The sequence below is a fragment of the Eleutherodactylus coqui genome, chromosome 4 (genome assembly GCF_035609145.1).
Source record: "Eleutherodactylus coqui strain aEleCoq1 chromosome 4, aEleCoq1.hap1, whole genome shotgun sequence".
Lineage (NCBI taxonomy): Eukaryota > Metazoa > Chordata > Amphibia > Anura > Eleutherodactylidae > Eleutherodactylus > Eleutherodactylus coqui.
In genome coordinates, this window is record NC_089840.1 from 207,373,263 (window position 1) to 207,388,563 (window position 15,301).

The following is a 15,301-nucleotide window of genomic DNA, read 5'->3' on the forward strand; positions in this document are numbered from 1 at the left end:
TGTTGTGGAATCTGGCAGTGATTGAATGCATTTGTTTGCAAGATGAGGACAGTTGAATCATGCGCGTTACGTCCTGTGTGAACTCTTACTAATATTTGAATGAGACTTGACTGCATGAACGGATGAGAGTTAATGTGTGATGTAGGCGCTGTGTGCTGATAATTTGGCAGCCTGCCAACAAGTCACAATTATACTGTTTCTGAGAATGCTCTATAGAAGAAACGTACGGACGGCCATACCTGTACTTACACCTGCTGCCAAACTCCGCACCTTTCTGGGCCTTGTTTTCATACTGCCCCCATTGGTCCACTTTGTTTTCGCTCTTATACAACTACTCATTCTTTTCTCTCACCCTTTTATACTTCATCCATTGTTCTTTTCTGTACTGAATTTTCTGGCCAGGTGACAGTGTTGACACAAAAGTCCAGGGGACAACCACGGCCACCTGGATGCTACTAAGCTGTATCCAGTGGTTCGAGGAGCTCCCTCATGTGTTTGTGCGGTGGCAGCAGTACAGGCAATGGTTAACAAATCTTCGGAGTTGATATTGAACCAACTCCCCCTAGTGGTCCTCACCCCCCCATGACACCCGGTGCATATACACGCAAGTGCAACCCAAGCACTTATTTCTGGCCCGTCAAATCCAGCTACAATGTGCTCTTGTCATTCTTCTACTACTTTGAACTCGGTTACCCTTCCAATTAAGTACCCTAGTTCAAAAGGGGGGGGGGGGGAAGATATAGGTGATCTAGGTATTGCAGGTCAGCTATTTTTTTTAAAGCTATTTTTAAATTTTTAAATTTTTTCTTTTTCCTTTTTACAACAAGGATATGATCTATTTGAAATAGAATACCAGCCTGATTGTCTAGCGGTAATCGGTGCAAGGGGCTTCAGAAGTGCCAATTCAGCTGGCAGAAACTGAACCGCTTGAGGTAATGTTTAAAGGGTCACGATGCCTCACGCGCTTCCTTATGCTGGAAGGTCCTGAAAGCATATTGAGAATTGCGTGATGGGACCCTTGGGAGGTTGTATCAAACTTCACCTGTCCGGTGAGGCTCATATACACCCCGGGTCTGAAAGTCACCCGACCTTATGTCGGATGGCAGCAGACCAAGCGACACCTCTACCCGTCCTCACTTTTACGTACGCAGAGGACCAAGCTCTTAGCCCCCTTGGTCCGTCAGTACCCCCTGGCACATGTCCAGGAAGATACAATTGCAGACACTGTCTCTTCTTTATGTTAATTTAAAGCCCTTAAGAAATGTGTCTTCCCAGCCAATACTCCTTTTTGTTCCCCATTAGCAGAAAGAGTTTAAAGGGCCAGCCAGACTGTCAGCATTTGTTTGCATTTATTTTCAGAGGAAAGCAGTACTGTTGGACAGTGCTGCCATAAGGGGCACAGAATAGCCCAAAACCAGTTTACCAGATGCATTAAGCTGATATTAGACGCCTGGCCAATTCCCGAGGGCACCACCCTCTTGTAATATGTTGATGATTTACTTTTTTTTTACGTACTCCTGACCCAAATAGTTACCTCAATGTATCACTAAGCCTTTTGTGTTTCCTCCATCAAGAATAGAAAAGCTGTAAGTTTACTAATGGAAGCCATCATGTTGCCAGAACAGGTGGCCATAATAAATGTTAACTGAAAGCCCTTGTTAATAATGTATATTCTGAGTTGTTTTTGTAGATGGTACCAGGGTAATTGACGACTCCACGCTGGATATGCAGTGGTCACGCAACAAGATGTCCTAAAAGCAGAATGCCTCCGCATGTCCCAGGACAGGAAGCGGAAGTACAGGCCCTCACTGAGGCGTGTGGAGTGGTAGAAAGTAAGACGGCAAACATTTACACTGACTCCCAGTATGCATTTGGCATAGCTCATGATTACGGCCTAACATGGAAGGCCAGACAGCTTGTTACCTCAGCAGGACAACCAGTTAAGAATGGTGCAGCGGTGACAAAGTGGAAAGCTCACACCAATTCCTACAGCAGAGAAACAAGAGGCAACGCCATCACAGATCACACAGCAAAGGCAGCGGCCCTTAAGCCGTGGAAGAAAAGAAGAAAAGAAGAATTTAACAATAACTTTGGACTTTGATATAAACCTTGGACTTTGAATACTTTGATATGAACTTGGACTTTGAGATGCTAAAGACTTTACAGTTACAAGCCAGCAATGAAGAAAAAGACAAATGGACTAAATAGGGGAGCAGCAGAAATGGGACGGTGAATGGCGAACAGTCAACAGAACTTGCCCGCCAAGGTCCCTGTGCTCCATGATGGCCCAGCGAATGCACGGAAAGACACACCTACCGGGGGTCCAGAAGTCCGCCTTGAGGTCGTGTCCTCTGGCCTGCTCCGTCGCCTCCGGTGCCGTCCGGCATGACGTGCCCACGAGGGTCTTTCTGACTTTATTCCTGACAATGTTGCCTCCTGTGGCTAGAAACGCACTGACGCCGAAATCTGCGATCTGCACGGAGCCGTCTTCACCCAGAAGGATGTTTCCAGCCTTAACATCCCTGAGGATCTGGCCGTTCTTATGCAGGTACTCCAGGCTTTCTAGCACCTCCTTCAGCATGGTGGCGATGCTTGCCTCATCCAGCACCCCGTTCAAAGCAGCAATGATGTCGATGCTTGAACAAGGACGGGTGGCTCCTGGGTTTCCTGTAGTTGCTGCATCATCACTTGTCCAATTTTGCATGACCTTTGCCGTAAGCAACAGGGCAGAAGTAAATTTGCCACATAACACTTGCCTAGACCACTCTACCCATTTCAGGGATTGCAATTTGACTACACTCAGCTCCCACTTGTTGGGAAGTATGAATACGTGCTTGTTGTTGTTGATGTCTTTCCAGGTCGGAGACCTACCCTGTTACCAAGGTAAATAAGCAGGTGATCATACAGGAGCTGATGAATGAGGTAATCCGCAGATACGAGGTACCGGAAGTGATTGACTCAAACAAAGGTACACACTTCACACCTGCAGAGTTTAGACAAAGTTAACAGACTAAATGGTACGCTTAAGTTAAAAGAAGTGTTGTTTGGCTTTATGCCAAAATTGGGGCTGTATCATCCACAGGCCCTACAGCAGGGCTATGATATAGTAGCCGGATGTGTAAAGCACCTGTGTGACCAACTAATGGTAACCCAGAATCTAGTCTTTTTCTCCCATTCCAGGCCCAGACAACCTAGGGGAATCTTATTCCCTACTACCTGGAGATTGAGTGGTCGTAAAGAGACGTGTCCAGAAATCCCTAGGGCCCAGAGTCAAAGGGCCCTGTCAAGTCCTGCTGACCACACCTACTTTAGTAAAGGTTGAAGGAATTGTTGTTTGTTTTAGGACTAATGGACTTTTCACGCCCTACCTTTGCCCCCCCCATGAGAAGGAAAATGAAGGACATTTTGTTTATTGATGGACTTTTGGACTCTTCACTCCATGCTTCGCCCTTGTGAGAGGGTGCAAAGGGACAATGCCCAAAACCACCTTGTTAGGCACCACCAAGTACTGTTGGACTTGTACACACACCTGGTGCCACTGGTTTTCCTTTCTTGGCTGTTCCTGTTCCGTCAAAAGAACTGTTTGCATGGACAAATGAAAACTCAGAAACCAGAGATAGCTGGTGGGGTAACACATTTAGTTCTTTGAACCCTGCCAATTGGTTTTCTGGTTTAGGAGGTTGGTTTATGGGGATCCTACAAAGCTTTACAAGTTGTGATGATTTTATTATGCATTTATAGAGCAATTAAGGTTATAATTTCATGTATTTCTAAATGTACTGAAAAAGCTTTCTTTTCGCCGATATGAATCACGTATTTATGGACTAGGAGTCATACTTGTCTTGACTCCATGTCCAAAACGGGGGAATGTGAGTGGTTAATTCACGTTTATGCCTTTTAAATCGATAAGTGTATTTCACAGAATACTTATGTGTTTATAATTTGCGTCTTCTTACAGCGACTCCATTTTGTATCTTTATGCTTGTATTGCTTCAATAATGTATCTGTATTAATTTCACCTCTCATACCTAGAGAATGTTAGACCCAATTATAATAATGACTTCGAATTCTTATCAGCTTCCCCTCTTTCTCATGCATTCTTTCCCTTGAGAGAGTTCACTCCTTTATCTCAGAAGCGTCCAGGAATGTTTTGTTTTTATTACAGGTGTCACCGGACATTGATACATTGTTCGTGTAGGAGATTTCTCTAAAAGATGTGTAATGCTAATTAAAATTTGCAGATGCTATGTAACCTTGGGCATGCGCAATAATCAAATCAATACGTCAGCAAACCTTTTCTATATTATCTGTAATTCTTTGAATAAACCGGCACTTCACTCTGGCAATCTCATCCTGCATGTGGTTGTCCATTTGTGTCGTCTATGGGTACCCATATCTGAAGACTAATTTGGAAGCAGGCAGCATCCGCTCAACGGTCAGAGTTTGATTGACCCCCGACAACAGCTTCCACTGAAGTCAACGGAAGCCCTTCAGTCCTTGGCCATTCCACAATCACATTGCGGAAAGGTCACACATTCTGCGTCATCGCTAGGCGAGCCGTGTGGACCATCCACAGTAGAGAAAAGAAGAAGATATGACAGGTACGCGTGGTCAGGTGCAGATTCGGCTGTCAGCAGGGGGCGGGGAGCGGTGGGGGAGAGCGGGGAGGAACAGGGGGGGGGGGGATCTCTCTCTCTCTCACTCTCTCCCCCCCCCCCCCCGCTCCCACCTGCTCACTCCCGCAACTCACCGCTCTCCCCCGCCAGCACCCAAATCTTTAGAGACGAGCAGGCAGGTACTCGCATAAGGCACTACTCGCTCGAGTAGTTTGCCTTAGCGAGTACGCTCGCTCATCTCTAGTCAGTACAATTACTACAAACCTAAATTCATATACTGTAGTTTCTTCCGGTACTATTAAATATATATAGATCTTGAAAACAAATTTGGTTTTGTTTTATTATTTAGATTTTTTTTATTTTAAATATGGGGAAAGTTTTTTTTTTTTTACTTTTATCCCATTTTATTTATTTTTTTAATAATTAATAAAACTTTTTTCAACCGATTTTTACATTTTTATGGCCCACACAGGGGCCATGAACTTGGGATGGTTTAATCACTCCTGCATTGTATTACATTATACCACGATCTGACCGGCAATCTATCAAGCCACACCACAGACATTGCTTGATAGGCAATCTCTAATGGCAGCCCTAGGGACTTTCAGAAGAACCCCGGCTGCCATGGCAACAAAGCAGAACTAATAATCTAATCGTGGTGAGCCATTTGGGACCCCCGAGCTCCAATGGGCATTTAAATGCTGCTATCAGAAATGACAATTTAAAGAGTTAACAGCTGTGATCAGTGTGAGTGCTGATCGCAGCTGTTGCCAGCAGGTTCCTGATGTGAGAAACAGCCGGCACCCGCATTGCATCGTCTCCCAATCCCCCTCCATGCAAACCCTGAATGCACAAGATGTACTGAAGACATGAATTTTATGGACCATAGTCACGGGTGGATTGTTACAGACACATACGGGGGTGCTCTATGCTGAGCTATTTGAGAGCAGGGGGCCCATATTGTGTGCTGTCCTTACACAGGGGCCCTCCAGAATTGCTACGACAAGCAGAATTACATAAGATTAGATGGCTTAATGTTACTATTAAAAACATCATGCATGAAATCAACAGCATGCCAGTCAATGTAAGGGTTAGTTCTACAATAGTCGAGCCTCCTAAAGCGAAAGCTAAACTTTTTTTCTGAGCAAGTACTAAGAAAATAATCAATTGCATTAGCGTTGTAATTGCTGATAACACTGCTGGAGTCAATAAACACACAATGACAAATATGTATTGCTACATGCGGTATCAAGATCCAGGTGGAAGAAGGACAAAGGGCTCATAACCGAAAGAGTCACAAGAAAAAGGACAAAGGGTGGTTTCACACTTGCCCCTGAGGTTCTAGTTTCCTGTTCTGTTCGGGGAGCAAGAAAAGGGAATCTCCGCAGCTGAATGGCTCAGGACAGAATCGAACAGCACCGAATGGACCCCGCAAACTACAATAGGGTCCGTTCTGTTTCCGCCCAGCTGCCTGGCTTTTGGGCGGAAGAAAAAACACTGCATGCATTCAGTCAGATCTGCAACTGAATCTCCGACCAGAGCATCCAACGCAGATGTGAAACCAACCTTAGGTCCAATGCACACAGGCGTATTTGCATTGCAGAATCCGAAGCAGGCGTATGCAGCAAATACTGCGCATAAACATGCTAGTGAAAATCGCTTTTCCCTGTCCACGAGCAGAAATCAATTGCAATTTTCTGCTCACAGAGGGAAAATTGCAGCATGTTCTATTTCTGCACGAATTCTACATGGATGGCTTCCATTGAAGTCAATGGAAGCTGTCCGATCCGCGACCCGTCCGCAGCTCGCACTCCGGACAGGCCACAGAATCCGCATCATCGATGGTGCAGCATAATCTGTTGTATGCCAGCCAGCACATCCATATTACAGATTATGAAGAATCCGGACAAGTACGCAGGGGTCACTGGCAAGGCACAGGGTCGGATTCCGTTGCGTGATCCCACATGCAGAATCTGATGCAACCGTGTGCAATCGCCCTTACTGACCATATTCAGCAAATCAAAGGATGGAAATCTGCCCTGATCCAGAAGAAGGTTATGCAGGTGCTTGTTAGAAGACGGAGGCTTTAACTACTAAAGTAAAAAGTGTAAGACCCACTATGGAGCTTCCCTGTATGAAAATTAGACATGTGACCTTAAGAATATACACAACTTTATTCAGTGAAGTGCTGGGAGTTACACTTTTCCTTTATGTGAATTTCAACTTGCAGGCCAACAAGATTCTTCGTGCACTCTGGAATGGTGGGTAATAGGCTTATACCTATCGAAGACATGGGGATCCTTATTAGGCCCCCGCCTGCCATGGCAATCTGTCGGAACCACATGATCAGATGAAGGGTAACTGTGCGCCTCTGTGGTCATCTCATAATTAGGACATAGTCCTCTGGAAGTTAACAATGTCTTAATATAATGACTCCATAGGAGATAATGACTATAAAATTGTTGGTAAATCTTATCATTTATTAGCGTATCTAGCTACAACTTCAATTCTGGGCAATTTGGTTGTTTCCGGCTGGTGCTGCCCTGCTCTAATTTTATCAGCACTTCTACAATAGCAAACAAAAGTATCTCTCAGGTTTGAAAGTCCCACTTTGTAGATAAGGCAGTATCTTTCTCTCAATGTAGATAACATTCACTCCTAACAGCTAGTTTTGTTAAGGACCTTTTACACACAATTGCTCAAAATTCGCTCAAAAGCCTACTTTTGAGCGATAATCGTTGTGTGTAAATGTGCGCCCATCGTGCACTTTTCATCCATCGCTGACTTCAGGTCCACATGAAATCCTAGTCCTTCAGGACGATAAGAAGGACCGCACGCTGTGTTCTCCGTGGGCAGCACTGATAACATTGTTTAACAGTTGTTAACAGATGCTGTCCTGCTGGAGAACAATAGTGATGTATTTAGAGAACAGACCACCCACTGCTCTCTAAATACATGAAATGCAGTACTAAAGGGCTGGTTAGCCCATCAGTAGCTATGCAAAATCATCGCTCAAAACTGTCAGTTTCTGACGAATTTTGAGCGATCATCTGTGTGTGTAAATGCACCTTAACATTACTGCTTGAACCACCAAGAAACCAATAAATGGTCCATCTCAACACAAAATGACCAATAGACACATGATTGTACATACTAGTTTTGCATGATGCATAACTAGATCATATTTTGGCGTTTCACATCACATTCAACACTTTTCTTTACACTCATGAAAAATCCCAAAAATGTCACCAACCCCCGATGTGTCCACATGTACAGTCAACTTTATGGTTGTAGCAAATCATTGTGTTTTTGAACATAACACCGAATACAACTTGCTCTGAGATTGGGGGCCTTTTGTGTTCATATTTTAAGTCATACACGTGGGTAAACATATTTAAGTGGATTTAATCATTTGTCTGCCAGCTATTTCACCCAACTCCAACATAAGCATGCACATTCGGCTGAGTGCTCTTGTTGAGGAAAGGGAAACATGCCTGGAAGTGGCTAATCTCATACAAGAAAATCCAACATGCCAGTCCTGTTTTCCCTTCTACTTTTGCCATTACTTAATGGTGAGGAGAACAAATTGGGAACTTTGGCTTTTTTTCCTAATTTGTCTAGCCAGCTGATCATAAATACGGAAATTGAGATTGACATTAGTTTCTTTTGCCTAGCTGTAAGACAAGACATCACACCAATGTCTATAGTTGTAGTCTTTAATCATGCAGGATCTTACACAGCTAAATCATTAGGCCTCGGTCAAATGTGCAGTTTTTGCACACAAATAGCCGCGCAAAAAGATTGCTGCTCGCGTGTCGAAAAAAACCCGTGAGTGAAGCCAAAGGCGTGATCCTCATTTGCGCATAATTTGCTAGTTCACAGGATCTGAGGTGCCTGCTGCGTGTTAATCCAGCTCTTATAGGAGTCAATTGCAACTCCTGCGCAAAACGCAGGTCCTATCTTTTCTCGCAGCACGTACTTTAGATGCCTGCATTGTAGCCACTCATGTCCTATCTTTTGCAGGCAGGAGTGTTTTGCGCGTCTAAAAATTGTTCATGTTAACGCTTCAATAGGAAACCCTTGGTCCTAAAAGAGGCACTCTTTATGCGATATTTGTGCGCAAAAAAATGCTTGTCTGAACGAGGTCTTATGAATAGGGATGAGCGAGTATACTCGCTAAGGCACATTACTCGAGCGAGTAGTGCCTTAGCCAAGTATCTCCCGGCTCGTCTCTAAAGATTCGGGGGCCGGCGCGGGTGACAGGTGAGTTGCGGCGGGGAGCGGGGGAGAGAGAGATCTCCCCTCTGCTCCTCTCCGCTCTCCCCCGCCGCTCCCCGTCCCCCGAATCTTTACAGACGAGCGGGGAGATACTCGGCTAAGGCACTACTCGCTCGAGTAATGTGCCTTAGCGAGTATGCTTGCTCATCTCTACTTATGAACATGTACATGAGGAATCAGCCCGTGGCACAGTATACGCGTGCGTTGCATGGCCGTGGGATACACAATAAATGGAGTCATTATTCACAAAAAAACAAGCCGACTTGGGGATTTAATTACAAACTACAAAAGACAAGTACACAATCCACACATCACTGAAAAGAGGAAGGTTCAAAGTTTTTATGGCATACCAGTAAATTCCATTTTCTGCCACACCGCAGTACAATTTCTTGTTGTTTACAGTTTACAAGAAAATGGCGACATGACAGGAGAAATTGTTTTGCATGCTTGAGTTTGCTAAGTGTGATCCATTGTTCAAGTGTAATGTGAATTCTGGCATCAATTCCAAAAAACAGCCGTCCTGCCATAAGCAAGTTTCTGAAAACTGGTTGAACTTGGTTACATATACAAACAGAAGCACTGGTTGTCCGCGCACATTAGAGGCTCCCAGCACTGCGATGTGGCAGAAAATGGAGCTTACTTGTAAGTCATCAAAAACTTTTCAGTGATGTGTGGCTTGTGTACTTGTCTTTTGTAGTGTTTTGTAATCAAATCTTTTTGAATAAGGACCTTTTACACGGAACGATTACTGTTCAAAGAAATCATTCCAACCAGTGAAAATGAGCAGTAATTGTTCAGTATAAACACATCAAACGACAAACAATAATTTGCTTATCATCCACTTTATGCAGGTATAAAAATCATTGTTGACTCGTTCACTTATCATTCAGTCCGTCTCATTCAGGGCTCATTCACATGGGGAGCTAGGCATGCATAAATCATGTGCTTTAAAAAAAAACAATGGTTTCCCATGGGAACGTTCAGAACAGACAACACTCAAAAATCGTGGCAATAAAAATGCCACATTTGAGCGCCGGTCTGTGAGTCCCCACTGAAATCAAAGAGACAGTTGCACTGTGATTAGCACGCCACTCGGGATGCAGTGCTAATCGCAGTAAAAAGCGTCCGGGGTGTGCACGTGGCCTAACCCTGTACTTTGTCTGTGAATGGCTGCAGATTTGCATGGGGAAATATCCTGCCTTCGCTCCTCTCTTTGCAGGCAGATCTCTGACTCATCACAAGATTCATTATGTACTCTCCAGGAATGACCTGTAATGGGGGCTTCTGTGTGTCAGACAATATGATGTCTGCTGGATCTGGTACAGGGGGTTCATCTGTCACATTGTTAATGTGACATCACTGGCTGGGATATCTGGATCTGGCAGATTGTGACGAGGGTACCAGTGATTTATGCAATTATTGGAACATCTGTGGCTAATGGCCCTTTTACACGGGCTGACAGTATTTTAAACAACTGCAGGAGCGCTGATGTCTCCGTTAAGGTCGTCATTGCTTGTGCAGAGCAGTTAAACTTAAACTTGCCCCCGGCTCGCGGGGAGCATTTACACAGACAAGAAGCCAATGAGCCAATGGGTTTTTTTAAGCTCACTGAAAAGTCAGCTTAAACAACTGCAAACGACAGGTGAGATATTTTTTTGTATTCACACTGAATGATAATCGCTTAAATTTTGAGCGATAATTGTTACATGTAAATACTCTATAATTATTAGGATATCTATGGTAGACTGTTATGGAGGTACCGTACATACTATAAAGAATCAACAGTGGCTGCTACAGAATCTCGTTTTTGTACATTTTTATGTTAGTACTTCTAATTTACATACAGCTTAAAGTGGTTGCAATTTGTTTTAAAAAAAACAAAACCAAAAATGAATTAAAATACAAGATTGCTGTTTCTGCAGTAAAATACGGGCATTAAAAGGCATGTATTTTCGTTCACACTCATGGGTATGAATTGCATATTACGCGAGTGGAAGAAAAATCACAGCATGCTCTATTTTAGTGCGGATTCCGCGCAGACGGCCCCCATTGAAGTCAATAGATGTGAGTGTTCCGTCGCCCATACACAATTAACATTGTATATGAACGGTGGAAACACGTGCAACTTTAAAAGAAAAGCCAGAATGACGGCTGAAGGGGAGAGAGAGATCATTGTTCTGTGTGGATGACACACTGTGCATAGAGTACATCCGTGCAGAAAGACGCTTGCATCCACGATCTTCCACACTCATTCACAATTATCTTCCGCAAATGATCGCAGGTCTTACACTGTGGAAATCAGCATGCAGAATTTGACCCATTCGTGTAAGCCCGGCGTTAGGCTAAGAGTCACTGGTTGCACGCTGAGCTTTATGCCATCAGTCATGTATTCTAGCTATTGTTTTTGTATCACCACAATTAGAAGTGCTGCCATATGGAAAGTTACGAAAGTAAACGTCAACATGTAAACATGTTATTAATATGAGAAGAGAACCATGATTAGATTTTCATGACAGCCGAGTCTAAATGTCAGTGAGAGTAACTCTAGTAATAATATTCCTTAAACTGATTCCCATAATAACCAACAAGCTAAAATGAAATGCAACAATGTAACAACTATATAGCAATACAAACATGATGCAAAATGTAATCATTGCTTTCAATTACAATTCCAGTACCAAATAATATACAACAATGGCTGCAGAAGTAGAAGAAGATCCAGTAGAGGAGGCAGCTCACAGCCCTCATACATACTGCTAACAGAGCAGCAGGTAATACAAGCACTACAGATAATAGTATAGGATAATACGCACCATGTCTGATGAAGTCTTGCCAGTGAGGACAATATATCTAACTTTCCATTCTGGGAACTCCAAGTTTTCTTAAATCAAAGAATTAAAGTCAGTTCTGTTCTGCTTTATTTCACTGATTAGATTAAATACGTTTGCTCAGGTATAAAGCTAGAAAGTCACTTCCTCGTGAGTCACTGCGGCTGCCTACATTTGTAATTTCTGTATCATGGTTGAACATAATAGCAGGCTGTTTAAACAGAGTTCAGTTAGTTCCCTGCAGGCTGCATGTGAGCAAAGTGTGTTCTGCAGTCAGATTGCTCTTTGCATATACTGTAGGGTTAATGTGGGACAGTTTTCCTACCTTCCTTGTTTATTTGCTCCACCCACGCTGAGAGAGGTTCCTGATATCCTCACTAAGGGTGCCTCCACACGGACGCTAAAACGCTGCATTTTTTGCTGTATGTGAGAGTGAGTAAAAAAGCAGATTTATGAAACCAATGTCTTTCAATGGATTCATTTACATCTGCGATGTTCTCTGTTGTGATAGCAAAACATCGCACAATGTTCTATCCTTTGGCTTTTTTTGCCTTTTTATGCACCTATGTTTCCATATGAAGCCATCATTTGTTCAATTTGGGTGAAAAAAAGGCACGACAAGGCACTTTGCAAAGCAGACACACATTTGCCCTATCGCTGCGTTTTTCGCCTGCCCAAAAACGCAATCGCCCATGTGAAGGCACCGTAACTGAGAGCATTGTCAGCACGGAGCCCAGAAGTGGAAGGTGCTTTGCTGGGGAAGTATTGCATGCTGATTGCCCCCTTATAACAAGAATGTGGCTATTACGACATTCTGCGGTGACTTGCCATCCCATCTGCTTTACACTTAAGGCCCTTTTAAAGCAGAACGATTATCATTCAAAAATTCCATCAAACGAGTGAAAATAATCATTCAGTGTTTATGCAGCCAATGAGCGAACGATAAACTGTTCACTTTTCGTTCATCGTTCATTTTAGGGTGGCAATACACAATACACAGAAAATAGAACCTGATATCAATGGGTTTATTCTCATACACATTTTTTGTGCACGCAAAGAGATAGCACATGTTTTATTTTGCACCCATTTGTGCACCAAAGGGCCCCATAGAAGCGCAAAATACAGCGCGAAACTGCGGGGATAAGAACACATCTGGACCTCATTAGGGTAAATAGCCTTTTAAAGCACCACAGAGGGGTGTCCCATTCCCATGTGAACATGTCCTACATGCAGAAAAAAGTACAGTAAAATGTGCTGATACGTGCGCAAAAGCGTTTGTTCACGCCGCAAATGCATTGTGCTGAAGCATGTGCAATTGGGCAGATAATCATGCGAAGCTGCCGTTATCCAGGCATAAAAATCATCATAGTCTCTTTCACTAATCATTCAGCTTAAATACTGATAATTCAGCCTTCTTATTTACTTATACAGCGAATGTGAATGACAGAACGATTTTTCGTCTGAACAAGCCAACGATGTATCTGCTGTATAAACAGGTTGCAGGAGTGACTGAGGGAACTCTGACATTGTTCGCTTGTTTTAAGAACAAATTGGCAGGTCTAAACTGACCCTCAGGCGAGGCTCACACGTAATACGCGCCAAGTTAGAGCATTTTTGCGCCAGTACTATGCAAGCAGAAAAAACCCAATCAATGGGATGTTGGCATTGGGTGTCATGCACAGGAAAATTGTCAACACACCGCTGTGAGACCGGCCTAGTACAGATGCTAATGCATATTGTAGCCACATGTGTAGATAATACAAAAATAGATTAAATGTACCTAGCTGCAAATAATCGTAATAGCACTTATACAGAGTAGCCACAATTATGGATCACATTGCAGACATATATTACTTGGCTGCAATCATCATAATCAGTAACCACATTTAAAGATCATAGGTTATATATTGTACTTGGATGCCGTTAAACATAGTGGTATCCGAATGGTGTCAGCATGATACACAGGTGCCAAAAGGGACTCATAGTAAATGGAAACCCGCAATGATTTTTACTCCTCTAAATGGCTGTATTTTGAACCTGGTCATTGTATATGGAAAATTTTGTATTTTGAGGCAATTGTAACTTGAGGGATCACTGCATAGATATGGCAGCAATAAACAGATTCTGCAACCACACATGACGGAGATCCTACAGACTCTTTTTGGTTATTATTCAATGTATGAAACAAAAAGCAAAGAGTCCAGTCATAGTGGAGGTGTAGAGTATAAGAAGCAGCGCCCTATACACCCCAAATATTCTGGACTTTCTTGGGGCACACTCTCTTTTTAATACTATTTGCTCAGAGGGAATGATGGCATCCAGCAGAGATCTCCATTTTGAGGTAGTAGAAGATCGCTAATCCTTTCACCTAATGCCTATCTTTAGGGCTCCTGTCCACGGGCATGGCGAAATTCCGCGGGAGCAGGAGCCGGCAGACGGATCTCCGCGGTGAGAATCGCAGCAATTCGCAGCCTGCTAGGAATCGCGTTAATTTGCAACACGCTTCGAATTGCTAGCCACGAGCGGAGAATCGCAATGATTCTCTGCTTGTGGACAGGGGGGCTGCGCTTTCCATAGCGCTGCTATGGAAAGCTTGCATTGCGTTCCCCGCTGCCGGATTATCGCCGTGGGGAACGCAATTCAAAAACGCCCGTGGACAGGCTGCCATAGTCTTTCTGGAACACAGAGGGTCTTCCCTACAGATTATGCAAGTGTGATGTATTAAAAACAAAGACACCAGATTTAAAGGGACTGGGGAATACAGGATTTTAGACACCTTGGGGGAAATTGACTAATGCTTGTACGCCAGAATATTGGCATAGAAAAGTAGTACATTTTTGCACAAGCCCAGCTGGAACAGAAATGTTGTGACTTCCTTCTTCCTTCATAATTACTTTCATTATGCGACCCGGATAATAGACTGTATGATGTGTCGACAATGATGGCTTCAACACTGCTGGCCTGCATTGCATATAATGTCAGTGCCAGGTTCTTCATCTAATAAGTGGACTGTATACTTGTTAGATAGAATTTCTTAAAAAAAGAAAGTACTCCCTACTCTATTGTAGCCTCCACTACTCTTGATCATAGAAAATATGTAAATTTATGTATCTGCTCCATTCATTACATTATGATATCTATTACTTATAGAATAGTAGAGTTGGAAGGGACCTCCTGGGTCATCGGGTCCAACCATCTGCTCAATGCAGGATTCACTAGTACTGATCCACCAGAGTCTACGAGGAGAGTCTCAGACTAGGTTTTCCCCATCGCTGTAAGATACCAGGGTGATTACTTTGTCAGTCATTTTACTATTTGGCCCACAACATTGTAATGTGCAGTTCTTATGGAAGTATTAATGGATAATAGAGAACTCACTTACAATGGTTTTTCTTCTTTTTGCTATTTTTGGTACAGTTAAGAATCTATGGATATTGCACCAATGAATACTATGCAAGTGAAATCAGCAGATGGATTTTTGCCAAAATTTGCTTTGTTTCCACCTGTCACGCATAACAAATCTGATCTAAATTACATCTCCTTTGCAAACCATAGCCACTTTTTGCCACTTGCTAAATT

General features: G+C 43.2%; 1 long non-coding RNA gene across 1 annotated transcript in view; it reads right to left on the minus strand.

Moving 5' to 3' along the window:
* LOC136624846 (uncharacterized) overlaps positions 1-12,095 on the minus strand; it is a 31,751-nt gene extending 19,656 nt beyond the window's left edge. The window contains exon 1 of the long non-coding RNA XR_010792457.1: positions 11,708-12,095. This is a non-coding gene — a long non-coding RNA (uncharacterized lncRNA). The remainder of the gene's footprint in view (positions 1-11,707) is intronic.
* Positions 12,096-15,301: the final 3,206 nt, after the last annotated feature.